The sequence below is a fragment of the Echinops telfairi genome, unplaced genomic scaffold (assembly GCF_000313985.2).
Source record: "Echinops telfairi isolate 266 unplaced genomic scaffold, ASM31398v2 ScPeMD7_11;HRSCAF=52, whole genome shotgun sequence".
NCBI lineage: Eukaryota > Metazoa > Chordata > Mammalia > Afrosoricida > Tenrecidae > Echinops > Echinops telfairi.
In genome coordinates, this window is record NW_022103908.1 from 872,816 (window position 1) to 883,121 (window position 10,306).

Sequence of the window (10,306 nt, forward strand, 5' to 3'; positions counted from 1 at the left end):
TCTCCTGCTAGAAGCGGCTTCCTCCTCTGTGCCTCTCCGGAGCCCTGGTGGCACAGCAGTGGAGCGCTGGACTGCTGAGGGAGTGGTTGGCCACTTGAACCCACCCAGCTGCTTGGCGAGGAGTCCCCTGTGGGCCACACACTGAGCCGCTCACTCCCCCGCAAGGCTGATGGTTCAAATCCACCAACTCACTGCTCCAGGGGGGAAAGGTGAGGCTGTCTGCTCCCCTAAAGAGTCACGGTTTCAGAAACCCGCAGGGGGCAGTTGGACCCTGCCCTCTAGGGTCTCCATGAGTTGGGATTGACTCAATGGCAGGGAGTTTGGATTTTTGGAGCCAGTCTGTGGGGCAAAAAACATGGCGATCGGCCAACCAGCTCTGTGGTTCCCAAACGGATGATGACCAGGACAGCACACTGCTGGCGTGTGCGCTAGGCGAATTACATGTTAGTAACATGATTGGAAAGGCCACCACTCTTTCTTTTATTCACAAGAACAAAACATGAACCGACTTCTAGGGGGGCAGCGCTACCCTGTCACACGGCATCGACACTTAACCACTATGTCTTTCAGCCCCTCATTTCCTGGGCTGGGTCTCCCTCCCCCTGCATGCAACCAGGAGGGCTTTACACAAACACCACAGAGCTGGCGGTGTGGCTAGCTTCAGAAACTTCCCACTCAAATCCTTGAACTGCCCTCCCCGCTGTGGACAGTGTTGGGGGTTTCCCTAGAAATTGCTACTTCAAAGCAATACAGGGGTGGGGTGGTGGGGGCAGAGCTAAAAGAAGCAACTGTGTGTCCGGCTTAAAATGAGACTTTGGTGTTTGTTCCTCCGAGCACCTGTGCGGAGACTTCCGTTTGACCTTGACAGTCCTATGGGGCAATAATTAGTTAAAAGCAGGGGAGGGGAGCAGATGCCCCCCTCCCCCAAACCCCCCAGGGAGTGGCGCTAGCTTGGTGATCTGTTTAAGCCTCTAGGGGCCTCAGCTTAATGGGGTTGCCTGTCTATTAGCCCAGAGGGGGTGTTTGTAATCCTGTCACCCTGAGACCACCCCTCCTTTGTCTAATCCACTGGAAGCCTTTGACCTGGGCGGGAGGGGGGAGGGATACACCCCCCCCCTGCCCCCCCCCCCCTTCTGTGGTGGCACTTTCCCCTTGTTTCAGAAACTCAGCAGGGGTGTCCTGAGCTGCCCTCTTCCTGGGCAGACCTGCTCCGAATTCCTGCTCCCTGGTGCCCTTCTCATGACCTTGAGTGGCACTTGGCTGGTGTGCCCTGCACCTCTCCGACTGCTGCCAGAGGGACGTGCTGCTCTGAGCCTGGATCAAGACAAGAAAAGGAACAGAGAGGGGAGGCGGGCCCCTGGAGGCCCCACTCTCATCTCTCACTGCTGACTCTGGGTTAACCGGTGCCGCGCACTCATGCACGAGCCTAAATCTGATTGTACAGAGGGAGAAACTGAGTCACACCAAAGCAAAGGCCCTGGCCCCAGAAGCTGGGTTACTGCCCTGCCAGATCCTGGGACCTCAAGGCCTTTCCTGAGCAAAGTGGGACCGGTCCTGTGTGGCTCCTGTACTGTTGCCTTCTGATACCAGTCACCTGCTGCGGCTGGGGCTCAGTCCTGGCCAGGCCACTCCTCCGTGTCCCCCCACCCCCACCCCCACCAAGGTTGGGAGCTCCAGAAGGGCCAGGCCAGCACACTCTCCTTTCTCAGCCAACTTCAGGGAGCTTGTGCCTTGGGGTCACGTGGAGGAGGGTTACCAAATGGCGGCTTCACCTCCTCTGGGTCTGCCAGAGCCCTCCCAGCATCCCAGGGCCTGGGGAGGGAGCAGGGGTGCTGAGGGGGGCCAGAGGGGCCAGTAAGGCTGGCCTGCCTCTGGAGCGAGAGCACGCAGAGCCCCGGATGCCAGGTTCCAGGCGTCAGCAAGCGCAGAGCAGCAGGCAGAGCCAGGCCTTCGGCTTCTTTGGCAGGCTCCTCCGAGCCCGCCTCCCCTTCACTGCGCCTGGGAGAGCCCGTAAAAGGGGCCTTTTGTTGCTGCTGCTCAAAGGGGGCACCCTGGTGGAGCCCTGGGGAAGGGGGGGTGCGGGTGTGATCTGGAGGGCACTTGAGGCTGGGCCACTTGGGTGGGCAGCAGGCGGGGCATGGGCAGGAGACCGCTGAGCAGTGTGGACTCTGGAAATGGTGTTTAAGAATCGGGGAGCACTGCCCAAGGCTCCTTGTAGAAATTGGAGGTAATAAATAATCTTTCCCCTCTCACCCCTCTGGTCTTTGGGTGCAGTGCGGTGATTGGTGTACGAATAAGGCCTTGGGTTTGAGGTGCCGGACCGAAAGAGACCCTGCTTTGGGATTTTGTGACTTCAGGTTATAGTTGTCTCTAACTTTTATTTCCTGACCTCAACTAACAGCCTTTCAGAGAAAGGTGGGTTTGTCATCAGCTCTGAAGTACAGGCCATCCCGGCCTGGGGGAGCCCGTAAAATACAGTACCTGAGGCTAGCTGAGCTCCCCTGGGTGATGGCCCTAATGCTGTCTGCCACAAGTACCACCCCTGCTTACAGAACACAGAGTGCAGTCTCCCCCAAGGAATGCCAGAGGGCTTGTCCCACCCCTCGTCTCTGCCAATGGCCGTTGCTCAGAATCTTTTGTTTTATTTAGTTATTTTACAAAGTCATCCCAATCAAAAGAAGCTCATAGGACATTCTCAGGAAAGAAACCTCTGTCTCCCCAAACCCAGACCAAACTCACCGCCTTGGAGCTGGTTCAGACTGGTAGCCACCGGATAGGACAGGGTAGAACTGCCCCCATGGGTTTCTTAGACTAACTCTTTATGGGACAAGTAAGCCTCATCTTTCTCCTGCGAAGCAGCTGGTGGCTTTGAACTGCTGACTTAGAGGTTTGCAGTCCAACATGGAGCCACAATGTCACCAGGGCTCCTTCATTTCCAAAAGACAGATGTAAATGTATTCATATCATTACGAGTTAAAGAAATGCTTACAATAAACAAGGAGTATGCTTTGTGTATCAGACTGATAGTGTTCAGTGCTGGGGAAGGCAGGGAAAACCAGTGCATCTTCACAGGGTCGAAGTCTGAATGGGGTTAGCCTATTCCTCAAGCGCCCTTAATAGTCAGCCCAACAACTGTCTCCTTCAGTTAAGAATTCTTGATTTAGCTATTGATTTAGAGAGATCATGAAAAATCACTGAACTAGCTGCAGGTGAGGAGGCCTGGCGGCTCTGTGGTTGTTCACTGGGCGGCTAACTACAAGGTCAGCGGTTTGAAATCACCAGACTTGGAAACCCACAGAGGCAGTTCTACCCTGTCCCATAGGGTTGCTATGAGTTGGCATCGACCCCGTGGCAGTTAGTTTGAGAGCAGAAGGCTTGTGTGTGTGTACGCGTATGTGTGTGTGTGTGTGTGTGTATAACATGCATACGTGAACAATGTAAAGCAGGTACAAAAAAAGGAAATATGAAACTTTCATATAAAATGAAATCAATTTTAATCTGATGAAAGGTGAATTAACAAATTTATTCTCACAAGAGGGCCAGCTTATTGAAGAACAATGAAGGGACTTTCTCTCGAATCATTCTTAGGAAGCCCAAACAAAACAAAACAGCAACAAACAAACCCAACAAAGTGAACTAAACAACCCAGTGCTTCTCTGGATTTTGATCTTGGTCCTTAGACCTGCTTGTGCGAAGTTTGGATCCGGGTTTATGGTGCCGGCTCTCATGGACTGGGACGTTGTCTTTCAAATGTATGGGCTCCGAGCTAGGTCTGGACTGGTTTGCCCTGGCCTGGCATTCACAAAGCCGGCTGTGGAACTGGTTCACAAGCAAAACAGAGGCCCTGGAAGGACAATATCCCTTCCTTCCTGAGGCAGATATTTCAGGATTGGGGAAGCAGGGTTTCCTGTGTTCTCACAAGGCTCGGAGAGAAAGAAACTCCAGGGCGCTCTCAGAATGGACTGGGCCCCAAGAATGGCTACACCCAAGGCAGTTGTGAATGTGTGCGGGGTCACAGGCTACAAGGAGAGGCCCTGGCGGCATGGCCAGGGTCTGGGTTCACAGGACGTGATGCAACATGGGGGCTGCAGCTGGGAGAGTTCCCCCAGAACCTGTGAGGTCCGAGAGCTACAGGCTGGCAGGACTTCTGTCCCTCCTCTCACGCCCCACGCCATCCTCTACGGTGCCCAGCTCAGACAGGGCTCCGAGCGGGGTCTTCCCTCTATCCTCCTCAGTGCCCACAGAGCCATGGCAGCCCCAGTGCCCTGTAGCATTGTGTTTTCCTCTCGTTTTCTATGTCTGCTGAAAAGCCAAATAGAGAAGTGGGCAAAATGTCCCCCACCCCCATCCCCTTCCTCCCCGCTCTCGCTTAGCCCAGGAGCCCTGACTGCAATGAACGGAAGTCCGTGGAACAATGGATTCTTCCAAAGACACTGGCGCGTGGCAACGACTTCATTCGTCGTCTTTTCCAGACATTGCTTCCACTTAAAAGAGGCACATGAAATGAAAAAATAAAAATAGAAAGGGAAAAAGGGTGAAGCCATGACAGCAGTAATATAGCTATAGCTAACCAAGCTCACGACTGACCGTCGTCGACTCGATTCCCACCCGTGTTGAGCCTTCAAGGACAAGTAGAACTGCCCCTTTGGGTTTCTGAGACTTTAAATCGTTATGGGAGTAGACAGCCTCATCTTTTTCTCATGGGGTGGCTGGTGGGTTCGAGCCACCGACCTTGTGTGGTTAAGAAGTTCAGTGTGTAGCCTACTATGCCCCTGGGGTTCCTCGTATAGGAAGGAAGGAAGGAACGAACGAAAAAAAATACAAAGCCATCTTCAGTGTACTTGTATGCTTACAGGGGCATTGGAATCATAAGACTATCTATTTTCTTATCTTTCTTGAGAAATAACACAGTATACATGGTATAATGTCCAAATCTGGTGAGTTAAGAAATAGAAATTTAAGCATCTTATTTAAAATGGAAAAGGTAAGCCACTATTAGAATGAAAGTGCAGGTTCTACAGTAAAAGGTAGTCATTAGAGGAAAGAAATAAAAGATGAACACAGTAATTGGAGATGCCAGATTTATGACAAGCAAATAGAATAATGTACACGAAATCAGCTCATTTATTCAAAGAAATAAACTTATAGAATAGGTCAAAAATCAAAGTCCAACTATGTATCATCTTAGAAGATACCTGTATTTATCTCTCTATCTCTCTACCCATAAAATAAAGTACATAAAGTAGAATCGTAGAGGTAGTGCTCTGATGTCATAATGCATCTCTAATGGTGGAATTCCAGGCACTGTGGCATTTGGGAGGGGAGATATTTTTGGACTAAGAACTTTCCAGCCACTAAAACCAAGCCATGTCGTTGCCGGGTCAGAAGACCAACCCTGGGTGCAAGAGCGTTTGTTCTAGATTGCTAAGCTTCCAAAAGGCAGGGACTGTGCTGACTCTGTTCAATTCCGAGCATGTCAGAAGACCACCATGTGAGTGTTTACGTTCGGACGTTGAAGGCACCAAGAAGTGGGGGCTTAGAAACACTTGCTCTCACTCGCCCTTGCAGGTCAAGGGTCAACGGAGAAGCCAATCAGGACGTCATGGTAACTGTTTTGAGTCTCAAATGTATATGTCTTATTCAATATGGCCAAGCGTTTGTGTAAATGGTTCAAAGCTTGCTTAATCTGAGTCCTCTCAGATTTAGGGTAAGGTTATGTATTTTGGAGCCAGAGTTGGTTTTGAATATCAGCTCTGCCCCTTTCCTGCTGTTAGATCTTGGGGAAGTTGCTTAAACTCTCTTGACCTGCAGTTATGTCATTCGGGTAATATGTTCATTCATGTACCCAATAATTATTTACTGAAGGCTGATTTACATTAAGTACTGGAGGTACCAAATCCTTGCTTTGAATGATAGGATTATTTATTTTTTTCATCTTTCTTAGTTGGTAGTCAGTGAGTGCTATATTATTTCTGAAGCTGAAAAATGAAGAAATAGAGATTGGTGGGGTATTTAAGTAGAGATATTTCAATGGACTGAGATAAATAATACGAATAAATAAATTCCTAATGTGTCAGGTGGATAAATGATATTTTAAAAAATGAAGTGGAAAGACTCAACCGAGATGGCGGTGCTGAGTGTGTGTGATTGTTATGGAGTGTGAATATGAGCGGGTCTGTGTATGAGTGTGTGCGGTTGTTGTGTGGCTGTGTGTGTACAAGTGTGTGATGGTGTGTAAGTGTTTGTTGTGGGGATGTGTGTGCATGCATGTAAATGTGTATGAGTGTATGTAAATGCTATGGGAATGTGTATGTAAGGGTATGGGTGTGTGTGAATGGAGATGTGTGTATGAAAGCACATAGTTGCTGTTTTAGATAGATGTGTTAGTCTGGGTAGACTAGAGAAACAAATTCATAGACACTCATGTGTATAGGAAAGAGTTTTATATAAAGAGTAATTATACATTAAGAAAACATCCCAGCCCAGCCCATATCAAATCCCTAAGTCCAATATTAGTCCTTATGTCCAATACTAGCCCATAAATTCCTCTTTAGACTCATGCAGCCATGCAATAATGCCAAAATTTAGGAAGATCACAGGCCAGTGGGTAAAAAGTCTTATGGATCCAGTGGCAGTGGAAGCACTTCAGTGCTGGCAGGGGTCTCCTGTGGCTCCTCCAGCTCCTGGGCTCTAGGGTAGCTCCATGTGTCTTCTCAACAGGAGTGTCTCGCAGGGAGTGAGGGTGTGTCTCACCTCCAGCAAGCTATTTATCTCCTTAGCACCACCAAATGAGGTCATCAGTCTGCGACCTGATTGACAGGCCAAACTCTACCCCTTCACTTTTAAGTCTCAAGTTGACAGCAGATTTTGTTTATTTTATTTATTTATTTATTTATTTTTAAATCATTTTGTTGGGGGCTCATACAACTCTTATCACAATCCATATGTGGTAGTCACCTAATCTGGTGTTAATTTAAGGATTAAGAGTGTAGGGTGGAGTCTAGGCTGTCAATCTGGGCATGGTCTTCTGAGAATTCTGGGAAATCTGGAACTTCCTCCTTGGAGGCGGAAGACACCTCTCTCTCTCTGCCACTTCCTGGGAGACATTGCAGAAGACAAGCCACATGGATGCACCCAGACCTCAGAAGCCGGAGAAGCCACAGAGAGACCCCTGCCAGCACTGAGATGCTTACAATGCCACTGGACCCAAAGACTTTCTACCCACTGGCTTGTGATTGTCCTGCATTTGGCTTCATTGCATGTGTTTCGTGAGTCCAAAGAGGACTTTATAGATTGAAATTGGGTATATGGGCTAATATCAGACTTATGGACTTGATCTGGACTTGGCTGGGACGTTTTCTCAATGTTCAATTGCTCTTGTATATAAAACTCTTTCTTATACACATATGTGTGTCCATGGATTTGTTTCTCTAGTCCCCCAGACCAACACACCATACATGCATCCATTGTGACAACAGGTTTTGTAACTACCACAATAGAGAAATCTACTTAAGGAGGGGCCCTTATAATTTTTCCCAATTTTAAGATGGAAAAAATCAGTTTATTTTGTTCTTGTTGTTGGGAATACATGTAGCAAAACATACGCAATTCAATAGTTTCTCCATGTACACCTCGTGACCTTGGTGGCATCGTTTGCGTGCAGCCATTCTCACCCTTCTTTCCTGAGTCATTCCTTCACCAGGAACATCCACTCGAGGGAGCCCAAAGTTCCCCTCTCATCTATTGAGTTGCTATCGTCACCGCCATCCTATATAAAAGGACATGAGGCTCAAGGCAGACATTGTTTACTAGCTACACTGAACTATTATTTGGTTTTAAGAAGACTTCAGGACATGTTTTTGGCTTAGGGTTTTATGATGATCTCAGGCAACAGTGTCAGGCTTCGTCTTGAGGAAGTCTAGAATCCATGAGCATTTGAAATTCTGTTCTGCACTTTGCCCCTTTTAATCTGGATTATTCTATGGAATCTTGGATCAAAAAGTTCACTGTGGTAGTTGGGCACCATCTAGGTCTTCTGCTCTCTTAACAAAGGAGGCAGTTATTCATGGAGGCTATTAGCCATGCATTCCATTTCCTCTTCCTATTCTCGACTCCCCTTCTTTCTCTGTTGCTCCAGGTGATTAGAGACCAATTGCTGTGCCTTGGATGGCTACTGTGTTAGTCTGGGTAGACTAGAGAAACAAATTAATAAGCACACATGTGTGTATAAGAAAGAGTTTTATATACAAGAGGAATTGAACATTGAGAAAACATCCCAACCCAGTCCAGTCCAAGCCCATAAGTCCGATATTAGCTCATATGTCTGATACCAATCTATAAAGTCCTCTTCAGACTCACAGAACACATGCAATGAAGCCAAGTGCAGAATGATCACAAGCCAGTGGGTAGAAAGTCTTTGGGTCCAGTGGCGTTGTAAGTATCTCAGTGCTGGCAGGGGTCTCTCTGTGGCTTCTCTGGTTTCAGAGGTCTGGTTGCATCCATGTGGCTTGCCTTCTGCAGTATCTCCCAGGGAGTCGCAGAGAGAGAGAAGTGTCTTTTGCCTCCAAGGAGGAAGTCCCAGATTTCCCAGAATTCTCAGGGGAAGGCCATGCCCACAGAAGCCTCATTGGCTATCTCCAGACTGACAGCCTACACCCCCACCCCTACACTCTTAATCCTTAAATTGACACCAGATTAGGTGACTACCACAGCTGCTTACCATCTTTTAAGATCCCAGGCGCTACAAAACAAGCAATGAGGTAGAACAGGAGCACTAAACATTAGGCCAATTGACTGGGGTGTCCATGAGACTATGACCCTAGTCAAAGAGGGTCTTCGAGTTGAGACCTGAATGAATGGAGTGAGGACCTGGAGACCCGGAGAAAGCCTCTTGCTTGCAGAAGAACTACGGGTACAAGTACAAGCGTGGAGACTTTGAAGGGACGAGAAGTGGCTGGAGCAGCGTGACCTGGGGAGCAGTAGGATTTGAGGACCAAGTCCTGTCTGGGAGCCACCTGTGACTTTCCAGACCTTAGAAGGATTTTGGATTTTACCCCCATGGGGCTCAGAAACCATCGGAGCCATTTCTGTGGGTTAGTCATGCAATCTGACCTGTATTCAAAAGATTACTCTGTCTTTTGAGTTCAGAATGGACTTACTTGGAGACTAGTTAGGAAAGGCGCCGCGGTTCTGAGACCAGAATGTAGCACTAGAGGTGGTAAGGAGTAACGGATTCCGGCTCTGTTTTGAAGACAGAGTGGACCAAATTTCAGATAGATTTGATGAAGGGCAAGAACCATGTCAAGCATGCCTGCAAGTTATTTGGTCTGAAGAAGCACAAGACGGGAGTTGCCTTATAAGGAGATGGGGGGTGGGGGTAGCAGCAGTGCTGGGCTAGCTACATGGAGTGCCTACTAGACACAGAACTTCAGTGGAGATGTTAAGCTAGAAGACAAAAATATGCATCAAGCTTGAGATCCAGGGGATGTAGCTGAGGAGGGGAGATAAAACTGGGGCCCCCAGCACAGACATGTAAAGCCTTGGGACAGGATGCTATTCCAAGTGAGGTGGGTATAGATGGAAAGGAGAGACCTGTGTTCACCCCCACTTTAACCGTCAGGGAAGTGGGGAAGAACTAACCCAGGGCTAGTCAGCTGGGAGGAGAAACAAGAGGAGCGGCCGTGTTGGGTTGGAGACACAGTCCTCTGTTAACAGTCATGTCAAGTGAAGTCTCTGGATGTGGCAATATCTTGATGATCACTTAGCATCTGAAGAAGATGCTCCAGATCTGGTAGCTTTCATCAGGAGTGAGCAGCACCTAGAGTCCCATAGTCATGGATACCTAATGTTGGACGAAGTTAGGAATCTTGGACGGGTGCAGTTAGTAATCTTGCCTGAAGGTAGGAATCTTGGACGGGTGAGAAACTGTGCATATGCTGCCGCATGTGGGTGGGGAGGGAGCCTGAAGACACAGCTCTGCCTTGTAGATGTCCCAGGACCTGTGGTGGGATTGTAATCCACCTGAAGATGTCGTATTCAACCAGTGTCCCTGAGTTGATTCCGAGTCAAAGCGACCCTACAGGACAGAGTAGAACTGCCCCTGTGGCGCTGTACCACTTGCTCCCATGAGATGGCTGGTGGGTTTGAACTGCTGACCTTGCAGTTAGAGGCCCAACACGTAACCCCCAAGGCCCCCAGAGCCCCTTGGTGCAGAGTAACTGCTCAGTAAATTTTAGCTGTTGCTTTTATCCTGTGTCCTTTTTAGCTCTTGCCAGAAGCATTCTTGGCCTCTCAGATATTGTAACTG